Consider the following 19,797-nt stretch of genomic DNA (forward strand, 5'->3'; position numbering starts at 1 on the left):
AGGAAGAAGGCAATTACCCAACAATGGATATCAGTGATACCAACAACACCCTTAGTTTACGGAGACTCTGGTCCTAGGCACTGCCATGTTTAGCATGAGGCAGACAGACAGACTCTCTTGGAGAGATGAAAAAGAGTATGTTCAGAAGAGTTTCATGAAGTAGAACCAAGATGTGGGAAGAAGTTCTTAGTGCAATGCCTTAACACAGCAGACCCTCCACAGACATCATTGCCAGTGACAGCAGCAGCAGCAATAGCTTCCCGTGCACCAAACGGGGGTGTAGAGGCAAGGAGTTGTACAGGGGTGGGAGGGGGCAACAGGAGGATAAACTCACCAGGAGTAGTGTAAAGCATACAGATGACAGTAATGAAACTCACATCTTGAAGAAGACCATTTTGTTTTAAGATGACTCTAATTTTTCAAATCTTCATTTTTAGGAAAAATGAACTCTACATTACTAAATTTCAAACTTGTGGTTCAAATGGTCTTCTCTGAAGCAACCAGAAACATATAATACTATCCTAAATATATTCAAGAACCATAGAAATTTGACAATATCCCTTAGTAGTTCTAAAGAAGTCTTATACTATGACATTTTATCCCACTTCTAAGATCTTTTCATCAATAAATATTCAAGATATAAAGATATCTATAAATGTTTATCTCAGTATTCTTTGTTAAAGAGAAAACTAAAAACTTTTTTATAGAGAAAACTACTTCATTACAGAGAACTAAAAACTACTTAATGAGCCTACAATAAATGACTGCTACTGTGATATAGTCATGACAAGTTATTTTATGTCTATTCTTAAGATTTTTGATAAAAAATAAATATATATACATAGAAATGTACAAATTCATACCATATCAATCACTGTTCATTTCTGGATTGTGTAAACTTGGGTAATGTTTGTCTCACTTTATATATATCCAAAAATATATACATAAAACACTTGTTTTTTCAAAAGGTTCTTTCACTGATAATGCATTTGTTTCAATTAATTACACAGATAAGTTAAAACTGTAGAGGCAAGTTATAAATTATGAAGTGGTCAATTAATGTGTGTTTTAATGTCTATTGAATGCCTACTGTGGTCTGCTGCTGCTGCTGCTAAGTCGCTTCAGTCGTGTCCGACTCTGTGCAGCCCATAGGCGGCAGCCCACCAGGCTTCCCGTCCCTGGGATTCTCCAGGCAAGAACACTGGAGTTGGTTGCCATTTCCTTCTCCAATGCATGAAAGTGAAAAGTGAAAGTGAAGTCGCTTAGTCGTGTCTGACTTTAGCGACCCCATGGACTGAAGCCTACCAGGCTCCTCCGTCCATGGGATTTTCTAGGCAAAAGTACTGGAGTGGGGTGCCATTGCCTTCTCCGTGTTCTTCTATACAGTGCAGCTATTTTAGAGAAAAAAGGGGAGCAGGATTCTGAAACTTTGTGACATAAATATGATCTCCTCTCTTTTCACTTCCAACTTCCTTAAAACAAACAAGCTACTGAAGCCCATACACAACTGGGCTCAATTGAAGTCCTAGGTTTTGTTGGATCTTCTGAAGGAAAAAGCAGAGTAAGAGCCTTCTATCTCCCACAGTCTCCAAGATACCTTAGGAGACCAATTTTAAAAGCCCTGATAAATGAACTTCTATCATAGTGCCATAAGGAGTAATGCAGACCAACTCCCAAATTAAACTAGTAAAAATTATAACAATGACAATTTAGACTCTCAGAAAATGGCCCTAAAGATATGCAGAAAATGAAAATATATTTAATTGAAAAATCTACTAAAACATTTTAAGTGAGTCTGGGGCATTTGAACCATGGCCAGCCAGCTCAGTGCTTTGGAAATTCCATACCAGATTCGTGCACCCTAGCATGTGGAAGGATTCCTTTTCAACAGCTCTCAGTTAAAGGGCTACAGTATCTTTCTAGGAAAGGACATCAAGATTTCTAATCATGCTTCAGTTACCTGTTGCAGACATTATGTTCCAGTGAAATTCAGTCAGGAGTCAGTTCTTAAGTTCAGTCTCTCTTTGTGGGATGGAGGCTCTATTTTAAGTGAAGACTACTGGGGCCCAGATCACCCATACTTCAGTTTGCTTGTCCCGCATTTAAGAAGCAAGTAGAGAAACCAGAGGTTATAACGTGATCTACACCCCTTCATCCCCAGTTGAATGCCTACTTTATAATGAGTATCTCTCAGAAAGAAATATATCTTTGTCCCCACCCCCAACTTCAGAGCCCTAACTCAGATATTTTGCCTCAGGGTAAATGCAGTCCATAAAACAGAAAGCTCTGAATCTCTTCCCAAGCAACTGACTTAATTGAAACAGAGTGTGGGGAATTGAACCCAAAGGAATTTTCAAAACAATGGAAGTATGATGAAAAGTAATTAAAAAGAAACTGCTGGATTGCTTAGAAATATAAGGTGTACTATTATTTGACTAATTTTCCAGAAAAAATAAAAAAAATCAGGGAAAGAGACCAAAACAATTTCAAATGAAGACCTTAAAAACTGTTCTTGTAAAGGAGCCTGAATTTCACTGAATCGTTCTGTAAGAAATTTATGCCTCAGGTCATTTTTGATGACAGAGAAATAAGCCAGAAATTAGTGGAGCTTAAGAGCTAGATGTTATTACAACAAACAAACAAAAATCATCATTCCAGGATGACAGTGCTCGTGAAGACTTCACCTCCATGTGGCAATGACAGTGGCTCACATTATGGGGGTGAAATATACTTTGCTAAAATAATCTTGCTAGTCAGTAAACTAAGTAAGGAACAAACAGCAAAAACAAGTCCCAGAGAGTGGAAAGGGGAACATCCAAAGTTTCTACAACATTAAATATAAGTTGATAAAATTTCTATAGTAGAACATTCACACAATTGCTACCTTTTTAAATATCTAGTTCCCCTAAAATATATATCAAATGTACACACACACACATATATATATACACACACATATACATTTGTAAATATATATGTGCTAAGTCACTTCAATCAGTGTGTCCAACTCTGTGTGACCCCATGGACTGTAGCCCACCATGCTTCTCTGTCCATGGGATTCTCCAGGCAAAAATAATGGAGAGGGTTGCCATGCCCCCTTCTCCAGGGGATCTTCCCGACCCAGGGATCAAATTCACAACTCTTATGTCTCCTGCATTGGTAGGAGTGTTTATTACCACTAGCACCACCTGGAAAGCCTTTATATATATATATATATATATATATATATATATACACACACACATACATATATATACACCTCATGCGAAGAGTTGACTCATTGGAAAAGACCCTGATGCTGGGAGGGATTGGGGGCAGGAGGAGAAGGGGACAACAGAGGATGAGATGGCTAGATGGCATCACCAACTCGATGCACATGAGTTTGGGTGAACTCTGGGAGTTGGTGATGGACAGAGAGTCCTGGCCTGCTGTGATTCATGGGGTCACAAAGAGTCGGACACGACTGAGCAACTGAACTGAACTGAACACATATGTATTATACATATATAGATATACACATTTGATATATATATTTGGGGGGACTGGATATTAAAAAATGTAGAAACTGTGTCAATGTTATACCAGAGCAATTTTATCAATATGAGATGTATATAGATAGGTACAGGTTTAGTTATAGGCATATCATGCAAATAAATAGGAAGTTCTGACATGTACACAGAAAAAAGCAACTTAACAGTGGAAAAATATACTTCGTGAGATCAACCACATGTGAGCTGTAACAGACAAAAACTTCAATATGACCATTATAAATATATCTCAAACTAAAGAGAACGATTCTAAACAAAGTAAAAAAGATGTGATGATAATATTGCAGCAAAGGAAAATATTAATACAGAAATAGAAATAATGTGGGCTTCCCTAGTAGCTCAGCTGGTAAAGAATCTACCTGCAATGCAGGAGACCATGGTTCAATTCCTGGGTTGGGAAGATGCCCTGGAAAAGGGATAGGCTACCCACTCCAGTATCTTGGGCTTCCCGGGTGGCTCAGACAGTAAAAGAATCTGTATGCAATGCAGGAAACCTGGGTTCGATCCCTGGGTTGGTAGGAGGGCATGGCAACCTAGTTCGGTATTCTTGCCTGGAGAATCCCTGTGGATAGACGTGCCTGGAGGGCTACAATCCATGGGGTCAAAAAGAGTAGGGCACGACTGACAGACTAAGCACAGTACAGCACAGAAATAATGTAAAAACTATAGCAATTTGGAGCTGAAAAATACAACTGGAAGAAACATTCCTTAGAGGGATCTACTAGCAGATTTGAATTGGCAGATGAAAGAATTAGTGAACTTGAAAATAAATCAATAGAGCTTATGAACTCTGAGTAATAGAAAAAAATGAAGAAAAATAAAAAGGTGGAGAGAAATGTGGAAAATCAATAGGTTCACCAATGTATGCAAAACAATTAACAATGTAACAATAAGTACAGTTCAGTTCAGTTCACTTGCTCAGTCATGTCTGACTCTTCCTGACCCCATGAATTGCACCGCACCAGGCCTCCATGTCCATCACCAACTCCAGGAGTTCACCCAAATTCAGGTCCATGGAGTCTGTGATGCCATCCAGCCATCTCATCCTCTGTTGTCCCCTTCTCCTCCTGTCCCCAATCCCTCCCAGCATCAGAGTCTTTTCCAATGAGTCAACTCTTTGCATGAGGTGGCCAAAGTAGTGGGTTTTCAGCTTTAGCATCATTCATTCCAAAGAAATCCCAGGACTGATCTTTAGAATGGACTGGTTGGATCTCCTTACAGTCCAAGTGACTCTCAAGAGTCTTCTCCAACACCACAGTTCAAAAGCATCAATTCTGCAGCGCTCAGCTTTCTTCACAGCCCAACTCTCACATCCATACATGACTACTAGAAAAACCATAGCCTTGACTAGAGGGACCAGACTTATTTAAATGTAAATAGACTAAATGCTCCAATCAAAAGACACAGGGTAGCTGAATGGACAGAAAAAGAAGACCTATCTAAATGCTGCCTACACATGACTCAAACGATTTAAAGACACAAATAAAAAGTGTGAAAATGATGGAGTGGAAAAATACATTCCATGGAAATGAAAAGTTGGGGTAGCAATACTCATATCAAACAAAACAGATTTTCCTTAAAACAAAGACTGTAACAAAAGAGAACAAAGAGAAAAAGAGGAAAAAATATTTAAAGAAATGATAATTGAAATGTCTAAACCTGATGAAAAATTTTAATCCACACATCCATGAAGCCTAAAGGACTCTAAGTAGGATAAACACAAAGATATAGAAAAACATCATAGGAAGAAGATAAATAGGAAATAGGAGGCTTGAACGCGCTGTAAACTAAATTGACCTAACAGAGCTCTATAGAACACTTAAAAGAGTAGAATATATACTCTTCTCAAGTGCACAAAGAGAATTCTCCAGGATAGGCCACAGAACAAAATTTAATATATTTAACAGAACTGAAAGACTATAAATGTTTATGAGGGCCTGGCTCAGCCCGAAGTGGCTCTGAGTCAGCTAGTCACCTCAGTCAGTCATCTCTCAGCTGCCCTGGAGACTCTGAGGGGGCTGATGGGCACAGGGCATTGCGAAACCCTGGCGGCGGCAGCAGCAGTAGGGGAAGCAGGAGCCGCCTGGGATCTTCAGTCATGACACAAGTGCTCACGGAGCAGATCCAGACGGCCGCGTCCTGGATCTCAAACGTCGCCAGTACTAGGATGTGCCTTGCCGGCTGAAGCAGGGTCTGCGTTGGTCGCAGAAAGCTCAGGAGATTGCAGCCAGCCTTGCAGCCCAGTCAGAATCTGGCTGTGCCTTCACAGTGTCTGTACCCTCTTGCGAGGGAGAGCCCCAGCAATATGAAGTACAATAGGAAGGCTGTGGAATTTTCTCACCGACTCTGACACCTGGCAGAGCCGTGAAGTGAGGAGGCCAGTGCCGATGACGTCATAGAGCAGCTGCGGACCATGCGGACCAGTAAGGATATCCTGTTTACTTGTAACTTCCGGTTGCAGGGCTTCCTGGACAACAAGTACGTCGACCGGAAGACAAGCTGCTATTCCTTTTGCCGCTGCCCCCAGAGAGACGACACTGCGCTGGGCAGAGTCGTGGCCTGGCACATCGTGCCCAGTTTGCAGCCCACCAAGAGGATGGACTACCAGCTCTACGCCAGCGGTGGCTCCTCCAGCGGCGAAGGCAGCGGCCTAGAGCCCACTGATGTGCCAAAACCTGTCCTGCGGAACGAGGAGGCGCTGGAGGCCCTGCGGGAGAGCATCAAGCGCATCTGGGACAGCCCCCAGTCCCTCACCACCATCTGCTTCTACGCTTTCTACAACACGAAGCAGCTGCTGAACACGGCGGAGGTCTCCCCGGACAGCAGGCTGCTTGCCACGGGCTTTGACAACTCCTGTATAAAACTGTGGCGTGCGTGTTCCAAGAAGTTAAAATCCCAACCGCCTCAAGTCGACGCATCTGACATCCACTTGGCTCGTGATGTCCCGGAGGAGGAAGAGGACGACAGCGCAATTCTGGAGATGAAAGTCCTGCGGGGACACTGCGGGCCGGTGTACGGCACCAGGTTCCTTCTGGACAGCTCTGCGCTGCTCTCCTGCTCTGAAGACACATCCATCAGGTATTGGGACCTGGGCACCTTCACCAACACTGTGCAGTACCAGGGCCACGCCTGCCCCTTGTGGGACCTGGACATCCGCCTGCCCAGCCTGTACTTCACCAGCGGGTGCCACGACTGCACGGCCCACCTCTGGTCATTTGATCGGACTTATCCTCTGCGAATCTATGCCGGACACCTGGCAGACGTGGACTGCGTCAAGTTCCACCCCAATTCAAATTACTTAGCCACGGGCTTGACCGACAAGACGGTGCGGCTGTGGAGCACCCAGCAGGGGAACTCGGTGAGGCTCTCCATCGGCCACCGCAGCCCCGTGCACTCCCTGGCCTTTTCCTCCAACGGTAAGTACCTGGTGTCCGCAGGCGAGGACCAGCGGCTGAAGCTGTTGGGACCTGGCCTCCGGGACCCTCTGCAAAGAGCTGCAGGGCCACACGGACAACATCACCAGCCTCACCTTCAGCCGGGACAGCAGCCTAATCGCGTCAGCGTCCATGGGCAACTCAGTGCGTGTCTGGGACATCAAGGGCACGCACAGCCGCACGCCCGCAGACGGCTCATCCAGAGAGCTCCTGGGCGTCTACACCCACCAGATGAGCAATGTGCTGAGCGTGCAGTTCATGGCCTGCAACCTCCTGCTGGTGACCGGAATCACACAAGAAAATGAGGAACCTCGATTTGTATATTTGATGTAATGAGTTGGTGCGTGCAAAGGGCACAAGACTGCAAGCCTTAGGACAGACGGATGGAATCACTGCCTGACTGTGAAAGACCCACAGATGTCCCGAGCCCACCACCCTCTTCTCAGTCCTTCTCCAGTGTGGAAAGACAGGGAGAGGAAGGGTGGTGATGGGAATGAACATGAAATCTGGAAACACAGAAATAGTTCTGTGTCCTCCTGTGGCTCTTTCCAGTCTCTGGCTCCAAGGCGACCTTCCTTCACTGGGGCTGCACTGGGCAGGAGGATGTTTGCTGGGTGCCCTCCATAGGAGCAATGCTGCAGGGTCACTGAGTGGAAGGGACTCTATCAGGGTAAGAATACGGGGGTGGGAATTAGGAAATGGGGCAGGGTCATGCTGGCAAATGTCTTTCCTTTTCTGTGATTGCAGAGAACAAGATTCTTTATTGTGAAGAAGAGGAAACCCAGCACTGGCAGAGAGCCTTCTCTGCTCTCATCTTTCAGGTGTTTCTCCTGGCACTGGCTATGATACTTGGAAATTTGAGGTTCAGGGGATTCAGAGAACTTGGTTGCTCAGTCAATTGGGAGAAAGGAGAAATTTCTGGGTGACAGACAGATCATTCCAGCTGATGTTTCTAGAAATGGGTGTGTGGATTTCACGAGAAAGTTTTTGGCTCTTGCATGCATGGTGGGAAAGAAAGATTATTTTGGGGATTGCACCTCTATTAACAGTTCTATCCCCTGAAAGGGCAGATTGTGGTAAAGAAATGAAAATAATTGGAAGTGAAAAGTGGTAAGATAGAAAGTGTTGAATTTCCAGATAATTCTGAGGTGTGGCTTTTCCAATGTCTTTTTCTCCTGAAATGGTCCCTTCTACCTCCTGCTTTCCAATAGCAGTTTAATGAACAGTCTGTGAAACATATCTTAAGTATGAACACAAGCATCAAAAACTGCGCTCTGAGGATGAAGCAACTTCTGATTTGTTGGAAAAGGATTAAATATTTCTGTTTCCTGAAGAGAAATTTTTTGTATTTTGTTTTCTATTAATATGTATTTAGTTCCAAAAAAATAAAGGTTTATGATCTTGTAACCAAAGTGGAATAAAATTTAAGTCAATAATAGAAAGAAATGGAGGAGACTCATAAATATGTGAAAATTAAAATAGCACATTCCTAAATAACATGCCAAAAAAGAAATGAGAAACTATAAATTACTTTTAATGAAATAAAGACACAACATGCCAAAACTTATGAATTTCAGTAAAAATAATGCTTAAGGAATTTTTATAGCTAGAAAGGTCTACATTAAGAGATCAATAACCCTTCAATTAAGAAATTAATTTTAAAAAGTGAAGCCTATGTCCAAAAGAAAATAAAAAGATTAGAGCAGAAATTAATGAAATAGAAAATAGAAAAACAATATAAAAATCAATAAAACCAAAAATGGTCATTTGAAGAGATCAACAAAATGGCAAAGATTTCATTATGTTGACAGAAAATAAGCGAAGATTCAATGCAAAGACAGAGAAAAGAGCAGATACTCCTTTTGACTCTACTAAAATTAAAGGGACAATGAAAACTGTATGAAAATAAAAAACTTAGTTTAAATGTACAAATTCCTGGAAAAACAAAAACTAACAAAGCTGAATTCAGAAAAAAAAAAAAACAAAAAACAGAATCTGAATAGTCATATAATAAAGGTTTTAATTAGGAACAAAAAACTTTCACCACCACCAACAAAAAGTCCAAGCTGATATGGTCTCACAGTTGAATGTTTGCCAGACATTTGAAAAATTAATTTTATATGGCCAATATTCTTTTGATAAGACTAGTATTGCCCAGATATCAAAACAGATGAAGACATAATAAAAAATAACACTACATAATAGTTATCTATTATGAATACAGATGCAGAAGTGCTCAAAACAATATTAGCAAGTTAAATCCAACAGAGTGTAATAATGGGCTAATCTATGGAGACAGAAAGCAGAACAGTGATTGCCTAGGACTGCTGGTATGGGTGATTAGCAGAGAGGGGATAGTTAAAGTGTATGAGGTTTATGTTTCGAGATGATGAATGTGTTCCATAAATGATCAGGATAATGATGACAAACTTTGTGAATATGCTAAAAAACACTGAATTGAACAATTTAAGAGGTTATGTGCATTGCATCTCATAAAAGACATTACCAAAGTAAATACTTTTTAGTATAATGTGTCATTTGACAAAAGCTTTTTCTGTGTCTGTTGAGATGATCATATGGGTTTTTTAATTTATGTTTTAATTGGAGGGTAATTGTTTTCAGTGTTGTATTGGTTTCTGCTGCACAACAATGAGAACTGGCCATGATTTTATATATACATATATACACACACACACACACACACACACACACACACACACACGTAGGAGAAGGCAATGGCAACCCACTTCAGTACTCTTGCCTGGCAAATCCCAAGGACGGAGGAGCCTACTAGGCTACAGTCCATGGGGTCGCTAGGAGTCGGACAGGACTGAGCGACTTCACTTTCACTTTTCACTTTCATGCATTGGAGAAGGAAATGGCAACCCACTCCAGTGTTCTTGCCTGGAGAATCCCAGGGACAGGGGAGCCTGGTAGGCTGCCATCTATGGGGTCGCACAGAGTCGGACACGACTGAAGCGACTTAGAAGCAGCAGCAGCATATATGTACATGTGTGTGTGTGTGTGTGTGTATCCCCTCCCTCAAAAGCCTCCCACCTCTCTCCTGTCCCACTACTCTAAGTTATCATAAAGTGCCAGGCTGGGCTCCCTGTGTTATATAGCAGTTTCCCACTAGCTAGCTATCTTATATGTCAGTGCTACTTTCTCAATTTGTCCTACCATCTCTTTCCCCTGCTGTGTCCACAAGTCCATTCTCTACGTCTGCATCTCCATTACTTTCTTGAAAATAGGATCATTAGTACTACTTCTCTGCTGCTGCTGCTGCTAAGTCGCTTCAGTCGTTTCTGATTCTGTGTGACCCCATAGATGGCAGCCCACCAGGCTCCCCCGTCCCTGGGATTCTCTAGGCAAGAACTCTGGAGTGGGTTGCCATTTCCTTCTCCAATGCATGAAAGTGAAAAGTGAAAGTGAAGTCACTCAGTCGTGTCTGACTCTTAGCGATCTCATGGACTGCAGTCTACCAGGCTCCTCCATCCATGGGATTTTGCAGGCAAGAGTACTGGAGTGGGTTGCTATTACTACTTCTCTAGATTCCATATATATGTATCTGTAACTGTATGATCATATGGTTTTTAGTCTTCTGTTAGTTAATTTGGTAGATTGATAGATTTGTGAAAATCGAAAATCCTTGTGTCCCTGGAATAAATGCCACTGGATCATGGTCTATGATCCTTTTAATGTATTGTTGGATTCAGACTGCTAATATTTTGTTGAGGATTTTAGGGTCTACGTTCATCAGTGATATTTTTCTGTACTCTTATTTGTGATATCTTTGGTTTTGGTATCAGGGTGGTGTGTTCAGAAGTGTTCCTTCCTCTGCTATTTTTGCAAGAGTTTCAGAAGGATAGGTTTTAACTCTTAAGTATCTGATCAGATTCACCTGTGAAGCCACCTAGTCCTGGACTTTGGTTTATTGGGAGTTTTCAAATAAAGGATTTAATTTTATTGCTGGTAATTTGGTGGTTCATTTTCTCTGTTTCTTCCTGGTTCAATTGTGGAAGATTGTACATTTCTGAGAAATTTTCCATTGTCTTCTAGGTCATCTATTTTATTGGGATATATGTTTTTTTGTAGTCTGCTTTTGTGATCTTTCGTGTTTCTGTGATGTCCATTGTAGCTTCTCCTTTTTCGTTTCTAATTTTATTGACTTGAGACCTCTTCATTTTTTCCTTGATGAGTCTGGCTAAAAGCTTATCAAATTGATCTTTTCAAAGAACCAGTTTTTAGTTTCACTGATCCTTTCTATTGTTTTCTTTATCTCCATTTATTTCTGCATTGACCTTTATGATTTCTTTCCTTCTGCTAATTTTGGGTTTTGTTTGCTCTTTTTTTCTGTAATTGCTTGAGGTGTAAATTGAAGTAGTTCATTTGAGATTTTTCTTCCTTATATCACATTTTTCTAAGGTAAAATTATAATGCTATTAACTTCCGTTGTAGAACTGCTTTTGCTGTGTCCCATAAATTTTGGATAACCCTGTTTTCATTTTCATTTGTCTCTACAAATGAAAGACTCTTGTCTCTATATTTTTTCTCTTTCATTTCTTCAGTGATCCATTGGTTACATGTTGATTACATATTGTTTCAGTTCAGTTCAGTCACTCAGTCCTGTCTGACTCTTTGCAACCCCATGAATCGCAGCACACCAGGCCTCCCTGTCCATCACCAACTCCTGGAGTTCACTCAGAATCACATCCATCGAGTCAGCGATGCCAACCAGCCATCTCATCCTCCGTCGTCCCCTTCTCCTCCTGCCCCCAATTCCTCCCAGCATCAGAGTCTTTTCCAATGAGTCAACTCTTCGCATGAGGTGGCCAAAGTACTGGAGTTTCAGCTTTAGCATCATTCCTTTCAAAGAAATCCCAGGGCTGATCTCCTTCAGAATGGACTGGTTGGATCTCCTTACAGTCCATGGGACTCTCAAGAGTCTTCTCCAACACCACAGTTCAAAAGCATCAATTCTTCGGCGCTCAGCTTTCTTCACAGTCCAACTCTCACATCCATACATGACCACTGGAAAAACCATAGCCTTGACTAGATGGATTTGTTGGCAAAGTAATGTCTCTGCTTTTGAATATGCTATCTAGGTTGGTCATAACTTTCCTTCTAAGGAGTAAGCGTCTTTTAATTTCATGGCTGCAATCACCATCTGCAGTGATTTTGGAGCCCCAAAAAATAAAGTATGACACTATTTCCCCATCTATTTCCTATGAAATGATGAGACCAGATGCCGTGATCTTAGTTTTCTGAATGTTGAGCTTTAAGCCAACTTTTTCACTCTCCTCTTTCACTCTCATGAAGAGGCACATGTTGTTTAGCCTCTATTTGTTTGTTTTTTTGAAGTTGTTTTTTCTTGTAGTTGATTTTCAGCCTCATAGCATTGTGATCAGAAAAGATGTTTCGTATGATTTCAGTTTTCTTAAATTTCCTGAGACTTGGCTTGTGGCCAGCATGTTTTCTATCCTGAAGAAGGTTCCATGTGTACCTGAAAAGAATATGTATTCTTCTGCTTTCAGATGCAATGCTCTATAAATATCAATTAAGTTCATCTGGTCTAATGTGTTATTTTTTAAACTGGCTCAGACGGTAAAGAATCTGCCTGTAATACGGGAATCGTGGGATTCGATCCCTGGGTTGAGAAGATCCCCTGGAGGAGGGCATGGCAACCTACTCCAGTATTCTTGCCTGGAGAATCCCCATGGACATAGTCCATGACAGGTTATGGTCCATGAGGCACAAACAGTTGGACAGGATTGAGCAACTTAGCACACACAGTTGATTTACAATGTTGCATTGTGCATGCATGCTCAGTCATGTCTGATTTTGTAACCCCATGGACTCCAGCCCACCAGGCTCCTCTGTCCATGGAATTCTCCAAGCAAGAATACTGGAGTGGGTTATCATTTCCTCCTCCAGAATGTTGTGTTAGTTTCTGCTGTATAGCAAACTGGATCAATTGTGTGTATACATATATCCACTCTTTTTAGATTCTTTTCCCATATAAGCCTTTACAGAGTATTGAGTAGAATTCCCAATGTTCTTCAGTAGGTTCTTCTCAGTTATCAGTTTTATATATAGTAGTGTGTATATGTCAATCCCGATCTCTCAATTTATCCTTCCCCTCCTTAGCCCCTTGGTAACCATGTTAGTTTTCTAAATCTTTGACTCTATATCTGCTTTGTAACTAAGTTCATTTGTACCTTTTTTTTTTTTTTTGCTTCCACAAATGATATCACATAAGATTTGTCTTTCTCTGTTCAACTTAATTCACTAAGTATAGCAGTAAGTATAACAGTCTCTAGGTCCATCCCTGTTGCTGCAAATGGAATTATTTTGTTATTTTTATGGCTCAGTAACATTCCATTGTATATATATGTACCACATCTTTATTCCTTTGTTGATGGACATTTTGATTACTTCCAGGTTCTGGCTATTGTAAATAGTAGTGCAGTGAACATTGGGATGCACGTATCTTTTCCAATTATGGTTTTCTCTAGATATAGCCCAGGAGAGGGGTTGCTGGATCATATGGTAGCTCTGTTTTTAGTTTTTTAAGGAACTTCCATACTGTTCTGTATAGTGCCTGTACCTGTTTAAATTCCCAACAACAGTGTAGGAGGGCTCCCTTTTATTCACACTCTCTCTAGCATTTATTGTTTATAAATTTTTTATCATGGCCATTCTGACTGATTTAAGGTGATATCTCATTGTAGCTTTAATTTGTGTTTCTCTAGTAATTACTGATGTTGAGCATCTTTTTATGTGTTTTTGGCCATCTGTACATCTTCTTGAGTGAAATGTCTATTCAGATCATCCACCTGGTTTTTTTTATTCGGCTGTATTTTTTTTTTTTTTTAATAATGAGCTGCATGAGCTGTTTGTTTATTTTGGAGATTAATCCCATGTCACTTGCTTTGTTTGCACATATTTTTTTTCCCAATCTGAGAGTTGTCTTTTTGTTTTGATTATGGTTTCCTTTGCTGTGAAAAAGGTTTTAAGTTTAATTAGGTCCCATTTGTTTATTTTTGTAATTATTTTCATTACTCAAGGAGGTGGATTGACAAAGCTTTTACTGAGATTTATGTCAAAGAGTACTCTGCCTATGTTTTCTATGAGTTTTATAGTATCTGGCCTTACATTTAGCTCTTTAATCCATTTTGAGTTTGTTTATGATATTAGGGTTCTAATTTCATTCATTTATATGTAGCTATTCACTTTTCTCAGCATTACTTATTGAAGCAATTGTCTTGCTCCATTGTGTATTCTTGACTCTTTGTCATAGATTAGATGACTGTAGGTGCCTGGGTTTAATCTGTAGACTTTCTGTCCTGTTCTATTGATCTGTATTTCTGTTTTTGTGCCAGTACCATACTGTTTTGATCTCTATTGCTTTACAGTATAGTCTGCAGTGAGGGAATCCAATTACTCCAGCTCTGTTTTTCATTCTCAAGATTGCTTTGGTTATTTGGGGTCTTTTGTGTTTCCATACAAATTATAAATTTTTGTTCCAATTCTGTGAAAAATGTAAATGGACTAAATGATCCATTTTACCAATTATTGGTAATTTGATAGGGACTGCATTGCATATGTAGATTTCTTTAGTCAGTGTAGTCATTTTCACAATATTGATTCTTCCAATCCAAGAACATCTGTTTGTGTCATCTTTTATTTTTTTTATCAGTATTTTATAGTTTTCTGAGTGTAGGCCTTCTGCCTCCATAGGTAGGTTTATTCCTAGGTATTTATTTAAGGCCAATGTTTCCTTATTAGAGTTTATGTCTGGATAATGTGTCCATTGACATATATAAGGTATTAAAATCCCTTACTATTACTGTTTACTGTTGATATTTCTTTTTATGTCCATTAATATTTGCCTGTGTATTTATGTCCTCCTATGTTGAGGGCATATATTTCTACAATTGTTACATAGTGTTCTTTGATTGATCATTTGATCATTACATAGTGTCCTTCTTTGTTTTTTGTAACAGTCTTTATTTTTAAAGTATTTTTTTCTGGTATAAGAATTGTTGTTCTGGTTTTCTTTTGATTTCCACTTGTGTAAAATACATTTTTCCATCTCCTCACTTTCAGAGGATGTGTGTGTCTTTAGATCTGAAGTGAGTCTTGTTGGCAGCAAATATACAAGTCTTGTTTCTCTAGGTATTCAGATATTCTGTGTCTTCTGATCAAAGCATTTAGTCCATTTATATTTAAGGCAATTGTCGGTATGTATATTCTTACAGATGAATGAATAAAGAGAATGCGAGATATATGCATGTGTGCATGCTAAGTCCCTTTAGTCATGTCTTAACTCTTTACAACCCTGTGCACTGTAGCCTGTGAGGCTCCTCTGTCCATGGGATTCTCCAGGCAAGAATACTGAGTAGGTTGCCATTTCCTCCTGCAGGGGATCTTCCCAACCCAGGGATCCAACCTGTATCTCTTGCATCTCCTGCATTGTAGGCAGGTTCTTTAACACTGAGCCATCAGATAGCCCCATGTGATATGTATATGTATATAAATACCCTATCTGCATCTATATATATGTTTATATAATACTACTCAGCCATAAGAAATAATAAAATTTTACCATTTACAACAATGATAATGGACTTGGGGGTATTATACTAAGTGACAGAGAAGGCAATGGCACCCCACTCCGGTACTCTTGCCTGGAAAATCCCATGGATGGAGAAGCCTGGTAGGCTGCAGTCCATGGGATAACTAAGAGTTGGACATGACTGAGCGACTTCACTTTGACTTTTCACTTTCATGCATTGGAGAAGGCAATGGCAACCCACTCCAGTGTTCTTGCCTGGAGAATCCCAGGGACGTGGGAGCCTGGTCGGCTGCCATCTCTGGGGTCTCACAGCGTCGGACACAACTGAAGTGACTTAGCAGCAGCAGCAGCAGCATACTAAGTGAAATAAGTCAAATTGAGGAAGCCAAATCTTATATGATACCACTTACATGTGGGATCTAAAAAAATACAACAAACTAGTGAGTACAAGGACAAAAGCAAATTCACAGATGTGGAAAGCAAACTAATGGTTACCATTGGGGACTGGGAAGGAGAGAGAGGCCATAGAGGTAGGGGATTAAGAAGTACAAATTATTATATATAAAGTAAGCTGTAAGAATATATTTTTAATAACTATAAGTGGCATATAGCCTTTAAAATTGTGGAACATAGTTTTGTAAGCTTGTAAAATATAATATTGTACATAAACTATACTTCAATAAAAGATACTAATTGTAGAGCAAAATCTAGCAAAAAGGTCCTAGGTTATTTTCCATAACTACTGAATCCTGGAAAAATCTTTACATAGATATTCATAGCTATCAGAGAGGGTTTTCATCAGCCCTGCATGTATACACCTGATATTCTTATTACTGAAGAGACTGCATTTCCCCTAAGGAAAAGATACTGTAAGGAAAGGCGGAATAGGAAGGCTATGGTTCCTTGCCTCAGCAGGAAACTGACAGTCGGCTAGACCTATGTAATAAATAGATGGCGGCATTTTTACTATAGATGAGACACTCAACTTTTATGATTTGCAAACAGTCAAACCAGTGTTTCAAACCAAAAAGAACAGACAAAATTTCATCTATCACAGCTTACCAGTCCCTGTCCAACAGCTATAAAGAATAGCTGAATGACAATGACAAAAATGGATGACAATGGAGGAGGAAAAATAATTAGAAGAAAAAGTTAAAATAATTAAATCCAAAATAAAAAGTATCTTTTCTGAGCTAAAATAAAATAAAAATCTTCCTAATTAAGTAATGTTTTGGATGTATTGAGTGAGAACCTTTAAACCTCTACAACTAACTTAGCAGACCAAGTCCAAGAAACATCTCAATCACATGAAGGAATTGGGTACAGAGATGTAAATCATGAGGAAACAGATAAAAGACTTTGAAGATAGGCTCATAGATCCAGGATATATATTATACCAATAATAAGATATCCAGAAAGAGAAAATTATATAGTAAGACTCTCTGCTATTGAATCTTTAACTTAGCAGTATGCATTTAAGGTTTGTACATGTTTTGGGATGAAATAATGACAACACATTTCTTTTATTGATGAATAATATTCCATTCTATGGCTGTACCACAGCTTGTGTATCAATTTACATACTGAAGGTCGCTCTGATTGCTTGCAATTTGAGGGAATTATAATAAACCCGCTGTGATCATCAGTATGAAGGCTTTTGTGTATGACAGAAATTTTTTAACACATTAGGTCAGCACCTAACACCACAATTGTTGGACCACAGTTCTACGTTAAGACATGTTGACTTTGTCAGCAATAGTTGAACTATAATCAGAAGTAACTGAATCAATCACTTTACATTCCTACCCATAATGAATGAGAGTTCCATGTGCTGCAAATACTAACCAGCTATTGGTACTTGCGGATTTTTGTATTTGTTATTTTAATAAGCTATTTCTTTATATTTTTATTTGTGTTTCCCTGAAGACAAATGATCTTTATCAACTTTTCATAAGCTTTTTCATAATGAAGGAAACAAAACAAAAAGGCAAACTACTGAATGGAAAAAGATATTTTCAAACGATGTGTCTGATAAGGGATTAATATCCAAATTATGTAAGAACTCATACAACTCATTATCAAAATAAACAATCCCATTAAAAAATGTTTGAAAGACCTAAATAGACGTTTTTCCAAAAATGACATAAAGATGGCCAACAAGCACAGTACTCATCATGGCTAAATCATCAGGGAAATAAAATTAAAACCACAATGAGATACCATTTCATAAATATGAGAATGGTTGTTATCAAAAAGACAGTTAACAAGTGTTGGTGAGGATTTGGAAAAAAAAAGAACACTTGTACACGGTTGGTGGGACTGCAGATGACACAGCCACTGTGGAAAACAGTATAGAGATATCACAAAAATAAAAAGTATAGATACCATACAATCCAACAACCACTACTTGGTATTTGTCCAAAGACAACAAAAGCACTAAATCAAAAAGATATATGCACCTCTATGTTCATTGCAGCATTATTTACAGTAGCCAAAATATAGAGGTAACTTAAGTGTCCACTGATAGAGGAAGGAAAAAATAGATGTGTGGGTGTGTGTTGGTGTATATATATATATAGATAGATAGATCCAAGGTGTGTGTATATGTATACACACACACATATATAGTGGAATATTACACAGCCAAAAAAGAATTAAATCTTCTCATTTACAAAAACTGGATGAATCTATATGCCATTATGCTAAGTGAAATAGAGAAAGATAAATGCTATATGATTTCACTTATATATGAATTCTGAATAATAAACATAAATATGACAAAACATATTCATAGATACAGCACACAAACTGGTGATTGCCAGAGGGGAGGGAGAGGAGGGTGGGTAAAATTGGTGGAGAGGATTAAGAAATACAAACTTCCAGTTATAAAATCAGTCACAGGATATAATGCACAGCATAGGGAATATAGTGAATAAAATTGTCATAATTTTGTATGGTGATAGACAGTAACTAATCTTCATAGGGTAGTAATTCTGTAATATATAAAAATATCAAATCACTTTGTTGTACACCTGAAAATAATGTCAATTATACTTCAATTAAAACAAGTGTTATTAAAATCTACCTTAATTTTTTCTTTCATGTGTTGTACTGTTTCCTATCTAAAAGCTCATCACCAAGTCTAAAGTCACTAAGATTTTCTAAGATTTTCTCCTGTATTTTCTGTATTTATATACTTGCTTCAGAACCTCATCATGTTGATTACTACAGCTTTATAGTACATTTTAAAACTAAAAAGTGTGAGTCCCCCAATTTTGCTGTCTTCCAACACATCTTTTATCTATTCTGGATCCTTTATGTTTTAATACAGATTTTTGAAAAGTCTTGCCAATTTTTAAAATATATGCATGCCAGAATTTTATAGGGAATTTTTTGCCTGTAGATTAACTTGGAATAAATTGCCTATAATTTTAAAATACTAACTACTTAACACAACAAATATTTCTTTCTCACCTTACATGTTCTCTTGGGATAACAATAGGATAGTAACATTGTCCCTGCTCTACAGAGCTCCCAGTCTACTGGAAGTGAAAGTGAAGTCACTCAGTCATGTCCGACTCTTTGCGACCCCCTGGACTGTAGCCTACCAGGCTTCTCTGTCCGTGGGATTCTCCAGGCAAGAATGCTGGAGTGGGTTACCATTTCCTTCTTCAGGGGATCTTCCCGACCCAGGGATTGAACCCCCGTCTCCCGCATTGTAGGCAGACGCCTTAACCTCTGAGCCACCAGGGAAGCCCCAGACTACTGAAGGACGTCAGAAATAGAAATTAAAAATTGTGCCTCAATATATTTATATTGTACTGACTCTTACTAAAGGCATGTGCCTACTCTATTTTTGCACAAGGGGTGGGAGTGACCAGCTCTACCTTGTAGTGGAGAAATGGAAGGTGACAATCTGATGCAGTTTGCGTGAGTGATGACCAGGCTAGCTATTGAAAGATCAATGTAAATTTCACAAGTAATGCATGGCAGAGGTGGTTCTTGGGTGGTAGGAGTTGCAAGAAGGTACAGTAAATGGCCAAATCATGAAGAATTTGTATTCCACACAAAGGAGTTTGAACATTTATTCATAAAATACTAAAATGCAGGGAGCTAGTGAAACATATGATCAGATTTGGTAGATGAACTGAAAGACAAATTCAATGTGGAGAGTGAAGAATGCACCAGAGCTAGAGTGGGCAAAAAGGCAGAGGCATAGATAAGCATAACCTATCAT

The 19,797-nt window shown here is 39.3% G+C and overlaps 1 pseudogene; it reads left to right on the plus strand.

The window, feature by feature from the left end:
• Positions 1–5,646: 5,646 nt before the first annotated feature.
• LOC104992890 lies at positions 5,647–7,315 on the plus strand (annotated as a pseudogene).
• The last annotated feature ends 12,482 nt before the right edge of the window (positions 7,316–19,797 follow it).

This window comes from Bison bison, unplaced genomic scaffold (genome assembly GCF_000754665.1).
Source record: "Bison bison bison isolate TAMUID 2011002044 unplaced genomic scaffold, Bison_UMD1.0 scf7180017864227, whole genome shotgun sequence".
Taxonomy (NCBI): Eukaryota; Metazoa; Chordata; class Mammalia; order Artiodactyla; family Bovidae; genus Bison; species Bison bison.